General features: G+C 38.0%; 1 pseudogene; it reads left to right on the top strand.

Annotated features, from left to right (window-relative positions):
• The first annotated feature begins 986 nt into the window (after positions 1-986).
• Positions 987-1,498, top strand: LOC143556343 (basic blue protein pseudogene; annotated as a pseudogene).
• Positions 1,499-21,378: the final 19,880 nt, after the last annotated feature.

Raw genomic sequence — 21,378 nt, 5'->3', positions numbered from 1 at the left:
TAAAATCTAAATCCACATAATACCCACTTTGAAGACTCGAAAACGTACCATTTTAATAACGTTAAACACAAATGATGCTACTGTACAAAGAGAAGAGTCCATTATATATTTAAACTTTGTTTTCCCATATACGGATAAATATCATAGTAGAAGAAATTTACAATAAATATTTGAATGTACGAATAACGACCACCATAAAAATACATACCTTTTTTTGTGTTTTTTTTTATATATAGCACATTCTCGGGTCCACCAACTTTCGTGAGTAGAAAAACATGATCAAATTAGAGAAAAAAAGAAGGTTACATCTCTCAATAATGACACGAGGGCAGGCTCAACCAATTTTAGGTGAACTTCTCCATCATATAAACAACATATACCCAATAACCACCAAAGTGTATATTCAACAAAATATCAACTTAAAAGAATATACAATACAAAAAACAAAATCATCGAAAACTTTATTATGAAACACAAGAAAAGCAAGAGCATAATACTAGATAATACCATCTCTTCCAAAATAAAAAAAACACTCGAAATCCATAAAGATATGTGGGCATTACGAGTTTGAGTCTACAAGTACCCCTCCTATTCATAATGAGTTTATTTATTTATTTTTTTAATTTGTTTTAGTGAAGCTGTATATTTCCCCTCTATAAATAACCAAATCATTTAATGAAGTTAACTTTCAAAAAAAAAAAAAAAAATAACCAAATCATTTCAACATTCTTTCCTTATCTTATTTGACATATACACGTCACCCCCACTTTTCCGTGAAACTCAACTTTTATCCGGTACTTCAGCCATATTATATATCCCCACACGTCACCTAAGCACTATTACTTTGCTACATTTGTTAAAAGAAAATAACGATTGTACTTATCTATAAAAGTCCAAACACTAGAAATTATTCAAAACTTGGTTTTGTCTATAAATAGATTTCATATCCACAAATGAAAAAAACAATATACTCTAGTTATTTATTTTTTTGTTAGAGTGAGCCATGGCTGAGGGAAGAGGCGGTGCAGTGGTGGTAGTAGCAGTACTCGTTCTACTAATGGTGTCGCTTCAGTGCGAGGTAGCTCACGCAGCTGATACTGTGGTGGGCGATATGAAAGGCTGGACGAAGAATGTAAAAGGCTGGGAAAAAGGGAAGAGGTTCTTTTTCGGTGAAGGCCTTGGTATCCTTAATTTCAACATCCTGTCACCACCATTTTGATTGTTTAGATAGTTAGATATTTAATATTCACTCAACATAATTAATTGAGTTGTTATTATGATGGTAACAGCGTTTCACTACCCTCAAGGACAACATAATGTGGTGGTAGTGAACAAGACAGGGTATGATTCATGCAAAGCAGACCCAAAAGACGCCGTGCACATAAGTGGAAATGACATCATTGCCCTTGCCAAGGGTGATAACTACTTCATTTGCACTTTCCCAGGTCACTGTCCTTCGATGAAGATTAAAGTCACTGCAGAAGTGGTAAAACCCTAAAAGTAAAATACTAATTATAACAACAACAACAACGTTAATAAAATTATATACGTTAATAATGAACAAGAAATTATACTCTATGCATTTATGTGTGCATTAAGTGTTTCCTAATAAAACTATTGTTATATGGATTACTGTATAAACAAATATTCACTCATAATAATATTTGGCTTTAAAAAAAGATTTCAGTGTGTATCTTATCTACGATACGTTTAGTGCAGGGCCAGCTCAATATTTGAGTAGGCCTAAAGCTTTTAATAAATTTGAGGCCTTTTCTTCGATCATATTCAAAGTATAAAAATGTTAGTTAAATTTTAAATTAAATAATCGTAGTTAATTTAATTAAATGATCAAAGATATTTTTGTTTTAAAATTTTCATTTGAATATCATGTAGTTCTCAGCAATAACTTATAATATGTAAGTTGGATATAAACTTAACCATATTATTTTATTGAATATAACAATGAACGTATATTCTGTTACAAATAGTATATGTTTAGATCATATAACTATAACAATATTATTTTTGTCCGGCTTAGTTGTTTCTACATTTCAACATATATTCTGTTACAAATAGTATTTTTTCTGTTTTTGAAATACAGTCATAAATTTTTTGACCAAGTATATATTGCTTAATAACAAAACTTAATTTAAAAAAAAGGAAATACTAATATATAATCAAAAATAAAATAACCAGGTTATAAAACTATATTTAAATTACATATTTTTAAATTTTCAGTAATTTTATATTAATGTAAAAGTAAACAAGATAGTGAAAATAAAATTATCTTCTTTTGAAAAACCACCAAGTAAAAAGTTAACATGCTATTACTATTACCAACCATTTTTTTACTAGCAAGTATGTCATCTTCTTTAGTCATTAATCTTCCTAAGACCCCACCCACTGTCTTCAACAACAAAAATAGAGCAAAACACAACCTATCTTTTTGTTTCATAATTTTCTTCTCTTCTCTTTCCAAAACAAAAATAAGTACGTTTACATTATACTTGTGTGTTACTTCTATAAAAGCATTTTTGAAAATGGGGCCTTTAAAATATGGATGCCTAAAGTCTCCGCTTCACCCAACATAACGCTAGAGCCGGCACTGGTTTAGTGAGACTACTATGAGAGACAAGGGAGGGAGGAGACTCCCACAAACACGGATCATAACCAGCGGGTGCCGGAATCAATAACAAGTTCAAAGATCTTTTCTAGAAACAAGGGTATGTAATGGATAGTTACTGTGAGTGTAGTGGGGCGACAAAATGGAGGTTTTGTGGCTACAACACCGTTACATAGGGGCGAAACATGGGACGAAATGTGTAAGGGCGAGAGGTTCTTGTCTCCCATATTCATGTTTGTTATACTAGTATTTGTACCTGCACGTTGCCGCAGATCACATTTTCTACACCGAACAAAGCAAAGTGTTGGAGACAATCAATTCTAGAAGTAGTTCCTAAGAGATGAGACTCATGAAATCAATGTCCACAAAATCTTCATGTAGAGCAACAACAATTTTTTCTTGTATGTTAACAACAAAATTAACAAAAAGCGGATTTAACATAATCTGCATTGCATATTAAAGGAAACTAACTTGTTTGTGTCTCTTTCACTAAAATAAGAATTCACAGCTTCAATGAGACCAACATCATAATCTAGATGATCTAAACAAAAAGTAGCAAGTAATTAAAAAAAACATAAATTGTGTCAATGCCTTATGATGTCAAGTATGAGTTCCATGACAATCAGGTGGTCAACGTTCAACAGGTTGCCTACTCAATGCTATGAAAATAAATGGCGATAAAATAATAATAATTTTAAAAAACGTATTTTAAATTTGTTAAATAACACAATACATGTATTTTGTTAAAGAATAAAGACTTCATAATCTCTTCCCCTTTTTGATATAAATAATGAGTCGTTTAACGTTAAAAAGGCGCTACTTTGAATAACAATTTGTTAAAAAAAAACTTGATGGTAATAAAAAAAATTCAAGTGCATTCAAGTGATGAAAACCAAAACCAAAACCAAAACCAAACTTGTTACAATTCAGTAACAAATTAAAGAAACTACAATGATACTTATGCATGTTATGAAAGCAGTGTTCTTTTATTTGAAAAACCAGAAACCTAATTATAGTCATCAAGTAGATTTGGTAAACGCTAAAGACGACTAATTCAAAAATTAATTCATTGCTCATATCAATTAAGTCTTACCTATATGCATCAGCGAATAATAAATTCTTAACGCATCAAACACACAATAGTAGCACAATCATTGGCTCAAAAGAATTTAATTGCCACTTCTCAAAACATGTAGCAATTAACATACAAAAAATGTATATACGGATATAAAAGGATGAAATTCATATACCCTGAAGACAGGGGTACTTAATGGCTCGAGGAAAATTGGACAATGCAAGAGATCGGTTGTAGGTGAACAACACCTTGAGTCCTCCAGGTGCACATTTAAAGATATACGAAGCAGTAGGAGCCGTTAGATTTGCAACATGGACGTTTTATAAAGGCTGTTAATTGGAATTGTTAATGAGCTATTTATAAACATCATCAAAGTTAAATAAATAAACATAAGCCTAATATTGTGAAAAGCTTTAACTGTTTCTTTAAAAACTTGAGTAGTAGCAATAGGAGGCCCTCCACTTGTAACCAAATTAACAAAAAAGAGGCGATTGACAAAATACACACATAAATCAAGACGTAAAATTCAATTTCAAATCTAAAAATGAATAAATAAAAAATATAATAACTTGAAAATCAGGAATCAAAAGTCCGAATCGGAAACAACACCATTCGAATCTATAACAAACAAAATCAATTGAAAGCACCTGAAATATATGCTGCTAAACAGAGATGCTTTCATTTGAAAGATAACTCTTGTCAACTGATTTTACTCAAACAACTTTGGCTGCAGAAACATTAAGTTATTTTTTAACCTATAGTCAAACCTGTTAGGCCATGAATTTTATACTGAGGATCCTTTATCCTTGACTTTCTTATAGATAGTATATCCTTGAAATATGTATCAGGATATAAAGGATAGACGATCCTCGGTATTACTTGTTTACTAATGATTGCGTTTAGTATGGTGATGTGTTAGACAAGTGTGGCAGCTTTAAGACGTATCTGTATCAATTATCCTCACAGAGCATTCTTTAGCTGGAGCATGGATCCAGGATCCTAGTTCAATGTAGCTGTTAATGGACGAACTCATGTGTAGATGGATGTTTAAATATCAACTTCGGCTACAAGACTCGTTCTCCCACTTATCTCGCTACTGGATGGCTATTGGCACGTGGTCAAAGGTCGTGGAGCGGCTAGTGGAAGACTTCCGGATAGTTAGGAAATATTGTTAGTGATATTTTCTTATTTATTTGAGCTATGATCGAGTAGGAAACACATGTACACACACACTCTAGAGCAGAAACAGTTACTCTCTCTATTCACTAGCTTATTATTGTAATCTCGATCATATACTCCACAACGATTGTAACACCTTTTTTATCTAATAGAAACGACGGTGATAGTTTTCACCGTCCGGGGTTTTTTGTGCTGGAGATCAGATAATCACATACTCATCAACCAAAGGTTACCTTGTTGATCTTTGACCGAAAGGATTTAATCAACGATTACTTAGTCAATCCTTGATTAAAGAGATTCGACCAAAGATTACCTTGATAAGTTTTGACTGAAGTAAGACTATCTTGGTTAAGGGCTTTTTCCCTCGTGATCAAACCTTTGTGTTCACCAATATTACGATTACACACTTTTCATTATCGAGTTAGCACCTTACATCACTTAACAGATTTGGATACTTGATCCTTAGTTGATTTTTGTCCAAAACAATTTGGCGCCATCCGTGGGACAATTGGTGCTATAATCCATATTATTCCTATCATTCTCAACTTTTTCATACCCATATCACTATCAATGGCCTCTCAATCAACCTCTGCTTCATCAACCATGCCGGCTACGGTTCCTCTCTCATCAAGGACTTTGCCACCAATGCCTCCGCCAATCACGGGAACGCAACGGCCTGCTGCTGGGAGCATGACGCAACTACCAGTTTTCCAGAGCTCAAAAACCGCTGCTGCTGCCCCGGTGGTTAATACTAACAGTGATGTTTCATCTATGTTTTCGCAGGTTAAAGCATACATGGAGCAGCAGAACAAGACCAACCAGAGGATCCTCCATGAGATAGACGATCTCAAGAAGAACAAGAGGCCAGCAGAGGATCTCACCCCCTGATGCCAAGGATGCTGGATTTCACCAGTCCAGAATCCATGGATTAGTTCTCACAAGGTTCATCCATCCTTCAACTGGAGTCCATGGGTCAACAAGCCCAAGGATCCTCGCTATTTCAGCAAGGATCATCTATCCTTCAACAAAGGTCCATGGGCCAACAGGCTCAAGGATTCTCGTTAGATCAGCCAAGGTCGACTAACCTCCAACAAGGATCCATGGGTCAGCAGAATCAAGGATCCTCGTATTATCGGCAAGGATCAACCATCCTTCCATAAGGATCCTACGGTACTCAACCTCAAGGATCCTTCATATCGAATCAAGGATCCTTCTTTCCGAATCAAGGATCCTCAGGCGTCCAACATCAACGATCCTCCGAAGTCCATGAAGGAGACATAATCCCCATGCAGACCATAGCCTCTGGAGGACCAACTCTTATCGCAGACTCCTCTTATCCCATCTACTCATCTGAGATGCCAACCTTCACTCATCAGAGAGGTAACTTGTACGATCCTTTACCCTTAGATGCTAACCGTGGTTTCATGCAGGATGCAGGTATCAACCCAGCTATGGCCAAGGAGCTGCAGAAGCTCAAGGATATGATATCCATTGTTCCCGGAGTCATAAGACCAATCCCCGAGATACCTGAAGGAAGCCACAAAGTATCTATATTTGCTCCACCTATCTGTGATGCTGAAATCCCGAAGCGGTTCCAGACTCCGAATATGAAGACTTACGACGGGACCACTGATCCTGAAGAACATGTAGCACAATATAGGGAAAGGATGGAGATCAATCCTATTCCGGAGAGACTCAAAGAAGCTTGCCTATGCAAAGGCTTTGGATCCACACTAACTGGAGCCGCGCTGAAATGGCTGCTAAGTCTTCCTCCTTTTTCAATTACTTCTTTCTCTCACTTAATTAACTTATTTAACACTCAATTTTCCTGTAGTCGGAAATTTGAGAGGTTAAACAGTGATTTATATCGTGTTGTCCAACCTAGTGATGAATCCCTTAGGGATTTCGTTACCAGGTTCGGCAAGGAAGCTCTAGAAATCCCAAGTCTTGACATGACTACTGCTGTTGAAGCATTCAATATGGGAATTCAGAAGAGCTCCCCCTTTTATGATGATCTAGTGATGACTCCATGCAGGACATTAGACGAAGTCAGAAACAGGGCATTAAGATACATCAGGTTGGAAGAAGGCAGAAGGATCCACGATCGTCTTGGGGGACAACCAAAACAAGAAAACCTCGAAAAGAATAAAGGATCCTAGAACAGGAACAACAATCCGAAGCCGTACACCAAGTTCAACAATCAAAACGTATGGGCAGTTGAAGAAGGAGATGATGATGAAGACTATCCTTGCATCTCCGATTATTGTTTCTCTGTGGACACTCATGGCTTGATCTGTGCCATGAAGGATCTGGGAGAAAAAGCGAGGTGGCCGCGAAAAAATGAGAAGACTGTCGGTTTCAAGGACAAGTCTAAGTGGTGCGCCTTCCACAAAGACTTTGGCCACGCGACAGACGAGTGCATCGGCTTAAGGAGGGAAATTGGTTACCTCTTGAGCAAGGGTCACTTTAAAGAACTCTTGGGAAGGAAAAAATCAAAGATCCAGGTTCCTGAAGACCTTCCACAGAAAGCAACACCACCACCACCAGATGCTCATGTGATCAATTTTGTCTCCAGAGACTACGAATTGTTTCAAGATTCTTGTGCCATAAAAGAGAATCCTATAGAAGAATTCGAGTTGGACGATGAGAGAAGGCCACTCATTCCCACTACTCGAGTGACTGATCAGAGAATCATTTTCAATTCGAGGATCCAGGATCCTAATCAGGACAAGCTGGATGTGCAGAAGATTAATTTCATCTCTGGAGGTTCAGACATATGTGGAACTTATTTCTCTGCAGCAAAAAGACTTGCCAAAGAGATAAAGATGGATAACGGAGATCGACCAATAGTGTCAACCACCTTAACAACAGACAAGAGAATCTTCTTCGATGAGGAAGACAAGATGAACATTCAGGATCCTCATCACGATGGTTTGATTATTATTTTATTTATCTCTAACCATTATGTACGCAGGATCCTAGTTGACGATGGCAGCTCAGTCAACATTATCCAACATGATGTTTTCAAGAAGATGAACATCCCAGATTCAGAAATCGTTCCTAGAACATCAGTTCTAGTTGTTTTCAGTGGTGAAACCAACAAAACAATGGGGGACATCAACCTCCCAATTTATATCGAAGGGTTAAATTCATATAAAAAATTTTGTGTTATTGATAACCTTTCCTTTTGCAATGTTATTTTAGGTAGGCCTTAGCTCCATGGAATGAAAGCTATAGCCTCAAGTTATCACCAATGCATCAAGATACCTACTCCTTGGGGAATTGTAAAGATAGTGGGTGACCAAGCGGAGGCAAGGAACTATTATTCATCGTCAATGAAGCCAACAGCCAAGCAAACTATAGCATAGCATCTACAGCAACATCCTAGGGATGTGCTGGAAGCTCGGGAGAAAGAACTTAAAGAAGTATCATTGGACCCCGAAGATCCAGAAGTAAAGGTGTTCCTAGGATCTAGTATCCCTAGTAAGATCGAGGAGGATATAATATTCTTCTTAGGGCGAAGAAGATCTACTTTTGCCTTCAAACACTCAGACATGACAGGTATTTCAAAAGAGGTAATCACTCATAAACTCGGCCTTGATTTATCTGTTAAACCCGTCCATCAGAAGTGAAGGAAATTCTCTCCTGAAAGGAACAAGATCATACAAGAAGAAGTTGAAAAACTTCTTAAGGCCGGTATGATCAGAGAGGTTCAATATCCTCGATGGCTGGCTAATGTGGTCGTTGTTTCAAAAAAGAATGGAAAGTGGAGGGTGTGTGTCGACTTTACCGATTTAAACAAGGCATGTCCCAAGGATCCTTTCCCATTACCACACATAGACTCCATGGTGGATGCAACGGCAGGACATGAAATGCTTACTTTCATGGATGATTCCTCTAGATTTCAACAAATTCAGATGGAACCATCTGATTAGGAAGATACTGCATTCATGACTCCTACCGGCATATATTGTTATACTGCTATGCCGTTTGGACTAAGAAATGCAGGGGCAACATACCAAAGATTAGTCAACATGATGTTCAAGGATCAGTTGGGTAAGACTATGGAGGTCTACATAGATGATATGGTGGTTAAATCAAAGAAAGTTGAGGATCACCTTAGAGACCTCGAGGAAGCATTCAATATCCTTGACCAATATAACATGAAACTGAACCTGTCAAAATGCCACTTTGGTGTTAAGGCTGGAAAGTTTCTGGGATATATGGTGACTAAAAGAGGAATTGAAGCAAGCCCTGAACAGATTGAAGCCATCATCAACCTTAAGTCGCCCGCAAACGTCAAGGATGTCCAAAGACTAACGGGAAGAATAGCTGCTCTCAACCGATTCATCTCAAGATCCTCCGAGAAATGCAAAGACTTCTACGATATTCTTAGAAAGAATAAGAAGTTTGAATGGACAGAAAAGCATGAGGCTGCGCTTAAATCCTTGAAGGATTACTTATCCTCAGACCCATCTTTAATGAATCCTGTGGATGGAGAATCCTTGTATTTATACCTAGCAGTTTCAGGTAATGCAGTGAGTGCTGTTCTCGTCAAAGATCATGAAGGTGAACAACACCCCGTATATTATGTAAGTAAGAGTCTGTTAGATGTAGAAGCCAGGTACTCTCATCTTGAAAAATTAATTCTTGCTTTAATTATGGCTTCTACTAAATTGAGACATTATTTTGAAACTCACCCCATTATTTTGAGAACTAATTATCCTGTGAAGAATGTTCTTAGAAAACCAGAATTATCAGGTAGAATGGCCAAATGGGCAGTGAAATTAAGTGCATATGATATCCACTATGAGCCAAGAACAACAATCAAGTCTCAAGCACTGGCGGACTTTGTGGCTGATTTCACTAGTGATCTACAAAGAGAAGCTGACTTGGAGATCCAACAACTGGAAAAGACCAAGGATCCTTGGATCCTCTTCACAGATGGAGCATCCAACGTAAGAGGAACAAGATTGGGCATACTACTGAAATCGCCACAGGGTGACATAATACCCCAGTCCATTGCATGTGCATTTCAAGCTACCAATAATGAAGCAGAATACGAAGCACTCATAGCAGGTTTACTTTTAGCCAAAAGTATGAGGATCAGGTATCTTCAAGTTTATATGGATTCTTTGCTTATTACTAACCACTTTAATGGTTCTTATACCGTGAAAGGGGAAAATATGATCAAATATTTAGAAATTGTGAAGGAATTAGCAAAATCCTTTGAAATATTTAGTATAGTACAGGTACCAAGAAAGGAAAATGCTGGGGCAGACGCCTTAGCAAATTTAGCCTCATCCCTAAAAATACCAGAAGGTACAAAGATCCCAATTATTCACATACTCTCGCCAGCAATAGGAGAGCAAGAAGTTGGAGAAATAACAAGTGATAAGCAGATTGTACTTTGGGATCCATTATCCTCGGACAAACAAGGATCCTGGATCCTTCTGATCAAAAAGTACATTCAAACTGGAGAGATCCCAGCTACGGAGAATTCAAAATCCTTCAGACTCAAGGTATCGTAATATATTTTATTTGATGATATGCTATACAGAAAATCTCTTGCAGGTACATACTTGAGGTGCATCGAGGATCCTGAAATCCAGGAAGTACTTAAAGACTTTCACGAAGGAGATTGCGGCAACCACATAGGTGGAAGAGCATTATTTTCCAGGATACTCAGAACGGGATACTTCTGGCCAACAATGAAGAAGGATGCAGTTGAATATTCAAGGAAATGTGATGCTTGTCAAAGACATGCGAACATTCTTCATCAGCCAGCTGAGCCTCTATATCCTATATCCTCCTCATGGCCTTTCATGAAATGGGGTATGGATATTGTAGGCAAGCAACCAAAAGCACCAGGTGGAAAGGTCTTTATGCTTGCTATGACCGACTACTTCTCCAAATGAATTGAGGCAGAAGCATTCGTACAAGTCTGAGAAAGGGAAGTGATATCTTTTATTAAACGAAATATTATAACTAGATTTGGTATTTCAGCTGAAATTGTTTGTGACAATGGTTCCCAGTTTATCGGGCGTAGAACTACTAACTTTTGTGATAGTTAGGGCATCAAAATTATTACTCCCACTCCGGTTAATCCCCAAGCCAATGGTCAAGCTGAGTCTAGCAACAAGATCATCATCAACAATCTAAAGAAGAAGCTAGGATCCAAGAAGGGAAAATAGGCTGAAGAAATTCCTTATGTTCTTTGGGCAGACAAGACTACGCCCAAAAATGCAACAGGGTAAACACCCTTCTCATTGGTGTTTGGATCAGAAGCAGTAATTCCCACAGAAATGGTGGTTCCTACGGCAAGAGCGAGCATCAGTGATCCTGTAGCCAATGAAGAAACCCTTCTTGAAGACTTGGATACTATAGAAGAACTCAGAGACCTAGCCAAGATCAGGATGGCAACATATCAACAAGAATATAAGAATCAGAAGATTTCAAGAAGGAGATCTAGTGTTGAGAAAAGCCTTCCAAAACACAACCAATCCGGCTGATGGAAAGTTAGCACCCAAATGGGACGGACCTTATCAAATTGAGTCGAAGGCAGGAAATGGGGCATATCATTTGCTCACAATGGAAGGCAACAGGTTACCAAGAGCATGGAATGCCATCCACCTCAAGAAATATTTTTTCTGATCAGGATCCATTATCCTGAGAAGATATAATACCCAAAAAAGGATCTAGGATCCTTAATCCGGTAACATCTTTCTGATCAATTATTCTTTTTGAATTATTACTGTTAATTTAAGGATAATATATTCTTAACACTTTATATTTTCCAAGTTTTGAATAACCATGCAGGATTATAATGATTCATTTGATGTTCAAGAGGTTGGCCACCTCTCCTTTGCATTCGAGGTATTATCTTATTTCTCTTGGCCTAGCCCACGTTTGGATATGACCCTCGATGGTCATATCCCCTACGGTTTAAAGGTTTTCACCTTTCTTACGATCGCCAGTTGCACACGCTATCCGATGTATAGTCTGGGGCAGCGAGACCAATACACGTTTAGTGGCTGACAATTTCGTTGTTTCCGGTTGTATGGAGGATCCTACGATTTATGGTAGACATACCATACCACCGGTTTATAACGTTTTCACGTTATCTCAAGTTTGGGCTAAATCCCGGTTCGGGCGAGTCCCCAGTTAACATCCATATTTTGGGCTTGTCCCCAGATTACACGGGCTTGTCCCCAGATTATTATTTGGGCTTGTCCTCAGTTTAATGGGTTTGATCCCAGTTGATATTATAAATTATTTGCAACAGATTTTCTAAGTTCCTTCTGAAGATCAAGAAACTAAGGATCCCAGATCCTAAAAATATTCCTTTAAGGGTCATTAAGAGCTCAATACTTCTGGTAACTTAGGTCTATCTAGACCTTCTGGTATGATCTCTCCTAATTAACTTATGTATGATATTTGTTGCAATAATTTTGGATCTTTCAGTTTAAATTCTCTTATATAAATTTTATCAACTGTTCAAGATGTCTTATCCTAATATTTATTGTTTAAGGATATTCTTTCCTAATTTCTTTTCTAAGGATATTCTATCCTAAACGATTTTCATAAGGATCTTTTATCCTAAAAATCTTTTACTTGAAACTGTTTGCCAAACTATCAATAATTTTAAAGTTATATCTAACAGATTTTTCAAAATAAACAACAAGTAAAAAGTCAAAAGATTTATATATTAGTTAAGATAAGCCGCAAGGACTTATCCAAAATTCTTAACCTGGACTTCACCATGCAAAAGATGGACCATCCACCCGGGTTAAGTAAGAGTTACTAACAGTTCATAAGTGCAGGAAATTTAAAAACAGGGGCAACAAAGGCTTCATCCCCACAAACAGAGGATCCCTCCACCTTTGTCACCCCCGCAGATTGTCTTAAGGATCATGGATCCTTTATCCTAAATACTATTGTTTATTACAGACCATAGAAAGTGTTCATAAAAACACCAACACTAAACAAAAAAGTGGGCTCGGGCCTTGTCTTTGATATCCTTCATTGCCCACTTAAGCTGCATCCTCAACCGCCGCATCACCTTCTCCCTTGCCATATTCAACCACCTCTTTAACGCCACTGGTCCCAGCCTCGGTGTTCTCAACCATCTCTTCATCATCCTCACCACCAAGGTCGTTAAGAGCTTCCTTCCATTTCTCCACATCCCAGGCCAACTTGTCAAAAGCGGGATCACCAGCCTCCTTCCCCATCTTGATCCGCGCCTGGAATACCGACCTGGCAGCCCACACCTTGGCTTCATCAGTCGCCTGCTCCACTGCCTCTTGACGTTGGGCTTCGGCTAAGGATAGCTGATCCTCCAACTGTTTCTTCTCCTTGGAGAGCTGGATCATAGCCTTGTCCTTAGCAACCACAGCTTTCCCTAAACCTGACATTTTCTCGCTCATCTGATGGATAATCTTTTCATAGTGATCCCTCATAGCGATCGCAGCCTATCAATAAATTTCAAATCAGAATTGTGACAATTCTGGATCCTAAAATACTAAAGGACAGAATACAACATACTTACAGAGTTGACAATGTCATAATGGGTCTCAGGATCAGAGGATCTTTTCCTCTTGGAAGCTGCGGATTTGGCCCTGGTCGTAGCAGTCTTGGGCTCGAAGCTAGTGCCAGCCTTTGAAGCCTCCTTCTTGACAGCAGGAGAAGTAACCATACAATCGATGTCATCTAGGGAGAACTTGAGGGCGGACTTTCCTGATTTCTTGGTGCCTGTAGAAGAAAAATCGACAGATAAGTGTTCTATTTTATTTTATTTATCTTAAAATTATTAACTTACTTGACATGCTTGAACTTGAGGAGATATCACAAAAACCTTCAACAAATCGAGCTTGAAAGGTCCTAACTTCGGTATCCAGCTTCAGGAACCGTTTTGCTTTCTCTTCTGTTCCAGGTAGTTTACTCAATGAAGTGAAGTTCTCAACTGCAGACAACAAGAAAGAATAATGATTAAATATGAAGAATAAAGGATCCTGCTATTCCTTAAGGATCCAGGATCCTACCCTTCGTAACCCACGTTGAAGGAAGATCAGTTCCCCCTGGTATTGAGTCGCGTTTTATGATGAAAAACTGATTCCTCCACACGGATTCATTTAGCGTGGCTTTTGAGATCGGATGGGGCTGTCGGGGCTTGGATTTGAAGATGAAACGAGCAGGACCGTGGGTAGTGAGGGTATATTAGTATGATAACTTGGGAAGGCCAAAATCGATCTTCTCCACTTCAATGATTCTCTCGACAGTGCTGAGAACCCTCCAAATCATCGGCATAGCCTGTATGTAGGATATGCCGGTAGAGTCGAAAAAGCTTTGGGTAAAAGATGGAAAAGGGTACTTGTAGCCAATCAGAAATGGAGTCGCCAGAAAACAGATCCAAACTCTGGAGAACACGTCGCACCTGACACTAGATTCGTAGGGCCGGAATAAGGTTCCCGGAGGAAATAACGAGTGAAAACCGTCGACCTCGGGATCCGTAAAATTGCAAATCTCAATCGACGGATTGGCAATGAGGCACTGAGGTTCCATATCCGACAACTCGCGGTCTTCGGAAATCTGTTCGGAAGGTTTAGAAGCAGTCGGAGAAGAAGAAGACGAAGCAGCAGACATGATTAAAAGAAATAAAGAAAGAAAGGTAGGAAGGATACCTGATGAGTCGGAAGGAAGCGTGCATATAATCAAAGATATAGGGCGACATATATAGACAGTTATAACTAACCTTGAGGGCTAAATGGTAAATATTCTGGCAAAACCGTCCCATGTATCAGTTTTCGCAGCAATTTTGAAATTCAAAATGATAGCTGTGTTTCATTGTCACCCACCATTTTGGGGGCAATTGTTAGGCCATGAATTTTATACTGAGGATCTTTTATCCTTAACTGTCTTATAGATAGTATATCCTTGAAATATGTATCAGGATATAAAGGATAGACGATCCTCGGTATTACTTATTTACTAATGATTGCGTTTAGTATGGTGATGTGTTAGACAGGTGTGGCAGCTTTAAGACGTATCTGTATCAATTATCCTCACAGAGCATTCTTTAGCTGGAGCATGGATCCAGGATCCTAGTTCAATGTAGCTGTTAATGGACGAACTCATGTGTAGATGGATGTTTAAATATCAACAACGGCTACAAGACTCGTTCTCCCACTTATCTCGCTACTGGATGGCTATTGGCACGTGGTCAAAGGTCGTGGAGCGGCTAGTGGAAGACTTCCGGATAGTTAGGAAATATTGTTAATGATATTTTCTTATTTATTTGAGCTATGATCGAGTAGGAAACACATGTACACACACACTCTAGAGCAGAAACAGTTACTCTCTCTATTCACTAGCTTATTATTGTAATCTCGATCATATACTCCACAACGATTGTAACACCTTTTTTATCTAATAGAAACGACGGTGATAGTTTTCACCGTCCGGGGGTTTTTTGTGCCAGAGATTACGATAATCACATACTCATCGACCAAAGATTACCTTGTTGATCTTTGACCGAAAGGATTTAATCAACGATTACTTAGTCAATCCTTGATTAAAGAGATTCGACCAAAGATTACCTTGACAAGTTTTGACCGAAGTAAGACTATCTTGGTTAAGGGCTTTTTCCCTCGTGATCCAACCTTTGTGTTCACCAATATTACGATTACACACTTGTCATTATCGAGTTAGCACCTTACCTCACTTAACAGATTTGGATACTTGATCCTTAGTTGATTTTTGTCCAAAACAATACCCTATGTTAGGGATCCGAGTATTGCAACACACACACAAACACAAATAATCTGCAAGAGAAAAATATAAACAAAGATGAGCACGCGAGATTTACGTGGTTCGGCCGGCTGACCTACGTCCATGGGCTGCAACCAGGATACTTTTATTATTGCTTTCTGCCTCACTCGTGATGATGAATTATAAGTGCAAGAATATTATATAGATACAAGATTGGGGTTTTCCACTTGTTCAACAAAAAAAAAACTAATATGGGCTTTAATTAAAATAAAGCGGGCCAACCTATTTCATCTCTAATTTTCTGCTTAATAGTTCTCTTGAACCGGACCCAAAACAATCGAGCCTCCACATTAAACCCAACAATCTCCCACTTGGAGGCTTGATAATCTTCAAACTGCCTAGCGATGATTGCTTGTACCTCTTGTAATCTTCCTCGTCTTCCTTGTTTCATCTGCCTTCTCATCAGTTAACTTGAACGCCCGTTGAAGCTCCACCGAGCTCCAACACATCAGTCATGGCTACAACTGCCACCCACTCGTTCTCTGTCCCTACCGGCTCCAACTTACACGAACTGTTGAATCCTGGAATACCTTGAGAACAAACAACACTCTCCATATTAAGTAGGTAATCTTCTGGAGAGACTTTAACCTTTGAAATACTGGTTCTCTTAACCCACTATCTGGTAACTCTGGCTAAAGCTTTAACTAACTGACTAACAGTGCTCCCACTGCCACGAAAATCCCTAACTGGTTTCTATGAACTTCTTCTAGCACGTTCAACCTGAATCTGACATGTGGCTCTTAATTCATCTCCTGCAAAACAAACCTTCTTCTGCCCACTAGACTCTATAAACCGGACTTTGGTCTTCTTCTGAACTGGGTCGGTCACTTCCTCAGACGATAAACTAACCATATACAATGAACCCCTCTTTCTTTCTCGAGCTATGACAAGGTTTCCTTTAACAACTTTCCACTGCCCGTTCCCAAATTTAATCTCATGTTCCTGTTCATCCAACTGTCTGACATAAATCAACTTTTTCTAAGCTTGGAATGACTCTAACATCCTTCAAGGTCCATGAACCGACTGAAGTAACTAAATTCACGTCACCCATGCTCGTAACATCAAGAACATCATCGTTCGCCTGTCTAACCTTACCAAAATCACATTCCTTCAAATTCTACAATGCCTCACTGCTGTGGGTAGCATGAAATGAAGCACCAGAATCCATGATCCAGAAATTAAAATTATCCACAACACTAAAAACTAAAAACTCATCCTCTGAGTGTTCTTCTGCAGTGTTGACTTCTTTCTTTCATTCTTATCATCCGTACACTGATTCCTAAAGTGTCCTGCTTCATTGCAGTTCCAACATACCACACTAAACTGACTCCTTTTACTGTTCCCGCTCCCACTACCTCTGTTATTTATCCTTCCCCTGCCAACATACATTAAATCACTTGATGATTCACCTGAATTTCTTCGTGTGACGTCTTCGCCTAAAATAAGATCCCGAATCCCATCAAAAGTGAAGTCACTGGTAGAATTAGTAATCGTTGTAACCGTCCTTGACCAGCTATCTAGAAAGGACGATAACAATAGTAGAGCCTGAACCTCATCCTCGAATTTGACACTAACTGACCCAAGTCTTGACAAAATCGAGTATAATTTGTTGATGTGTACTGTAACTGAACTTCCTTCTTTCATCTTCGTATTCACCAATTCACGAATCAGGAAAACCTTATTAGCTGTCGAAGGCTTCTCGTACATATTAGACAATGCATTCATTATCCCACGCGCTGTGGTTTCCTTCAATATGTTGAACGCAACATCCTTCGATAACGATAATCTAATAACTGTCGTGGCTTTCTTATCCAAAGTCTCCCACTCATCCGGTGTTATCTTCTCCGGTCTTTCACCCAATACCATGTCCAAATCTTTATGAACTAGCAAATCCTCCATTTGCATTTTCCACCAACCAAAGTCTTTACGATCAAACTTTTCAATATGAAGTTTTCCGCTCTCAGCCATTATCTCAAACTGAGAATTCCTGACTTTGGATCTCAGTAAAAAAATCAGAAAAATAATCTCGAACAAACAAAATAACCCTCGAAAACCACAACAAAACCACCCGGCTAAACTGCCCAATAAACTCCAAAACCCAATAATCAAAACCCACTTCAAACTCACAAACCAACCCGAAACCTAATCAATAATCAGAAACTGAAACAAATTGGAAATAAACACGAACCTGCTTCTTCGGATTCATTATGATCAAGAATGGTTAAGAAACACAAAGCAACCAAAAATTGCTTTCTTTCCTATCGATGCTCAAAATAAAAAAAAAACCATTTGTTTTTTTTTCTTGGATTGATTTAACAAAACAAAAAAGTTGTGTTGACTTTTTATCTACTTGTTGGCGGTGGCCGTGTGTGTTCGAAGAAGTGAAATACTATAAATATAATTTCAAGATGTCCTTCCTTTTTGTCTCTTCTAGACTTCTTGTGATGAACTCAAGAAACGGTGGTGGGGTATGGTGAACAACTAACCTCCGATCGAAAAGCTTGGTTTTTAATGGACGGCTGCCAAAAAAAACTTAACCCTAGTTATATCCAAATAATTTCTCTAGCGATTGTATTCTCCGTGTGTAATCATAACCCTCGGCTCTTGATACCACTTGTTAGGGATCCGGGTATTGCAACACACACACAAACACAAATAATCTGCAAGAGAAAAATATAAACGAAGATGAACACGCGAGATTTACGTGGTTCGGTCGGCTGACCTACGTCCACGGGCTGCAACCATGATACTTTTATTATTGCATTATGCCTCACTCGTGATGAGGAATTACAAGTACAAGAATAAATATATAGATACAAGATTAGGTTTTTCCATTTGTTCAACAAAAAAAAACTAATATGGACTTTAATTAAAATAAAGCGGGCCAACCCATTTCATCTCTAATTTTCTGCTCCATAGTTCTCTTGAACTGGACCCAAAACAATCGAGCCTCCACATTAAACCCAACACCCTACCCAACTAAACCACAACAATTGAATATAAAATAAGTAACCACATCCTACGCCTGATGATAATAACAAATGTAGAAATAATAGTATTGTCGTATGAGGTGAAGTGAATCAAGTATCATGAACATGGAATACGATGGCCCAACAAAATCAACACAATGAAGAAGACGACTAAATAATTAATCATACTATCTTAACCAAAAATTAGTTTCGTACTAATAGTACATCCTCAATTTTTGGAAACTTGCATATATTTACCTGTTGTTGAATTGCCCATATTCGGATACATCATACATGGAATGGTGTGCCGGTAGACAGCCCAAATTTCGAATATCAAAACAGCTCGAGGCAAATTGGACAATGCAATAGATCGGTTGTAGGTGAACAACACCTTCAGTCCTCTAGCTGCACTTTTAAAGATCTACGAAGCAATAGGAGCCGTTAGAATTTCAACATGGATGTTTTATAAAGGTTATTAATTGGAATTGTTAATGAGCTATTTATAAACATCATCAAAGTTAAATAAATAAACATAAGCCTAATATTGTGAAAAGCTTTAACTGTTTCTTTAAAAACTTGAGTAGTAGAAATAGGAGGCCCTCCACTTGTAACCAAATTAACAAAAAAGAGGCGATTGATAAAATACACACATAAATCAAGACGTAAAATTCAATTTCAAATATGAAAATGAATATATAAAAAGGTAATAACTTGAAAATCAGGAATCAAACCTCCGAATCGGAAACAACACCATTTGAATCTACAACAAACAAAATCAATTGAAAGCACCTGAAATATAAGCTCTAAACAGAGATGCTTTAATTTGAAGTGATACCTTGTCAACTGATTTTACTCAAACAACTTTGGCTGCAGAACCATTAAGTTATAATTTTAACCTATTGTCATACCCTACCCAACTAAACCACAACAACTGTATATAAAATAAAATAAGTAACCACCTCCTAAGCCTGATGACAATACAAATGTAGAAAGAATAGTATTGTCGTACGGGGTGAAGTGAATCAAGTATCATGAACATGGAATATGATGGCTCAACAAAATCAACACAGCGAAGAAGACGACTACATAATTAATCATACTATCTGAACCAAAATTTAGTTTTGTGCTAACAATACATCCTCAATTTTTGGAAATTTGCATATATTTACCTGTTGATGAATTGCCTATATTTGGATACATCATACATGGAATGGTGTGTCGGTGGACAGCCCAAATGTCGAATATCAAAACAGATCAGGAAACCTCATTTCACAAATTTCAAGTTCCCATATCAGGTGATCAAATGTGGACGATCGATATCACCTATTAAATAAAAACATAACGATTAGTCATTCATTATGGAATACACAAAATAATTGTCATTCATTACACATTATAAACATTTGCATGCGGGACCTTTATGGAATACTCCATTGAAAGTTGAACCTATGTTTAAACAATATTTTAAAAAGACTAAAATCAATTAACTTTTAATTCAAATTATAGATAAATGTAACACCCCGTTTTCTCGTTTCGGTTAATAAAATAGATATGAGTTATGGACTTGGGTTAAAAATTAAAGAAGAAAAGACCATGGGCTCAAGCCCATGAACCATAATATATAAACCATAATTCCCCATTAATTCATTCATTTCACATATTCCATATACCACCCAAAACACACACTTAGCTCTCTCTCATCCTACTTTCTCTCTCTAGCCTAAATCACAAAGAAACCCGAGCATCAACCCGAGGTAATGATAGTATGATATTGTATATATCTAAACCCGCTAAATCTAGTCGCGAAACGAGGAGCCGACACCGTTTAAACCGTTAAAGTCATGGGATTCGGGTGGAATCGGGTATGAACCGAGCAAAATATGAGCCTAGGGGTCACCCTAGTTCAGATCTGGATTGAACGGGACGAAAAACGGTGGAAAATAAGCAAGATCTCGCTTTTCCGGCAAGATCCCGGTTTTCCGGCGACTACGACGCCGGAAAAATATGTATGTGGATGTCAGAGAATAATTTAACATTCTGACCTAACCCTAATTCGTTAGCTGGAAAATGACGAACTAGCATGTAACTCGTTAAGGAAGAATAACGAATTAGCTTAATTCGTTAAGAAATTCGTTAGACAGTTCATTATGGGGAAATGACGAATGAACCCTTATTCGTTAGAAGGTCCATTAGTTAAAAAGGGTCATTCGTTATAAGGACCAATTCGTTATAAGGTTTAGTTCGTTATAGAAGCCAGTTCGTTATAGAAGCCAGTTCGTTATAAAGGTCCATTCGTTATGAGATAACGAAGGAGTTAATTCGTTAAAGAACTGAATGACGCACTGGATAACGAACTAAAGTTTAAAAGAATGACCGAAAGGTCCATGGACTTGAAATAAAATGGATTATTTACAAAGAAGTGTAACATCCTAAATATTCTAATATTAAATAAAAAGAGTTGCGTTAAATTGTCGTGTGTTAAATAATTAATAAGTATTAAATAAGAAAAGATTATGGACTTGGATTAATTATGGTGGATTAAAGGGTAATGGGCCTTAGGTCTATGGGCTTTAAGGAATATAAATACCCCCTTAAACCATCCTAAAACCCTAAATCCCCATTCCATCCTTCATAATCTCTACACACACCCTTACACACACACCTACACCCATACCATACATGGCCGAGGGTGAGGAAGAGAATCA

This window comes from Bidens hawaiensis, unplaced genomic scaffold, assembly GCF_021521415.1.
Source record: "Bidens hawaiensis isolate Kalapana, Puna unplaced genomic scaffold, B.hawaiensis_p1.1 tig00018564_1, whole genome shotgun sequence".
Lineage (NCBI taxonomy): Eukaryota > Viridiplantae > Streptophyta > Magnoliopsida > Asterales > Asteraceae > Bidens > Bidens hawaiensis.
The sequence above is the reverse complement of the archived record's forward strand: the minus strand, read 5'-3'. Positions and strand labels throughout refer to the sequence as shown.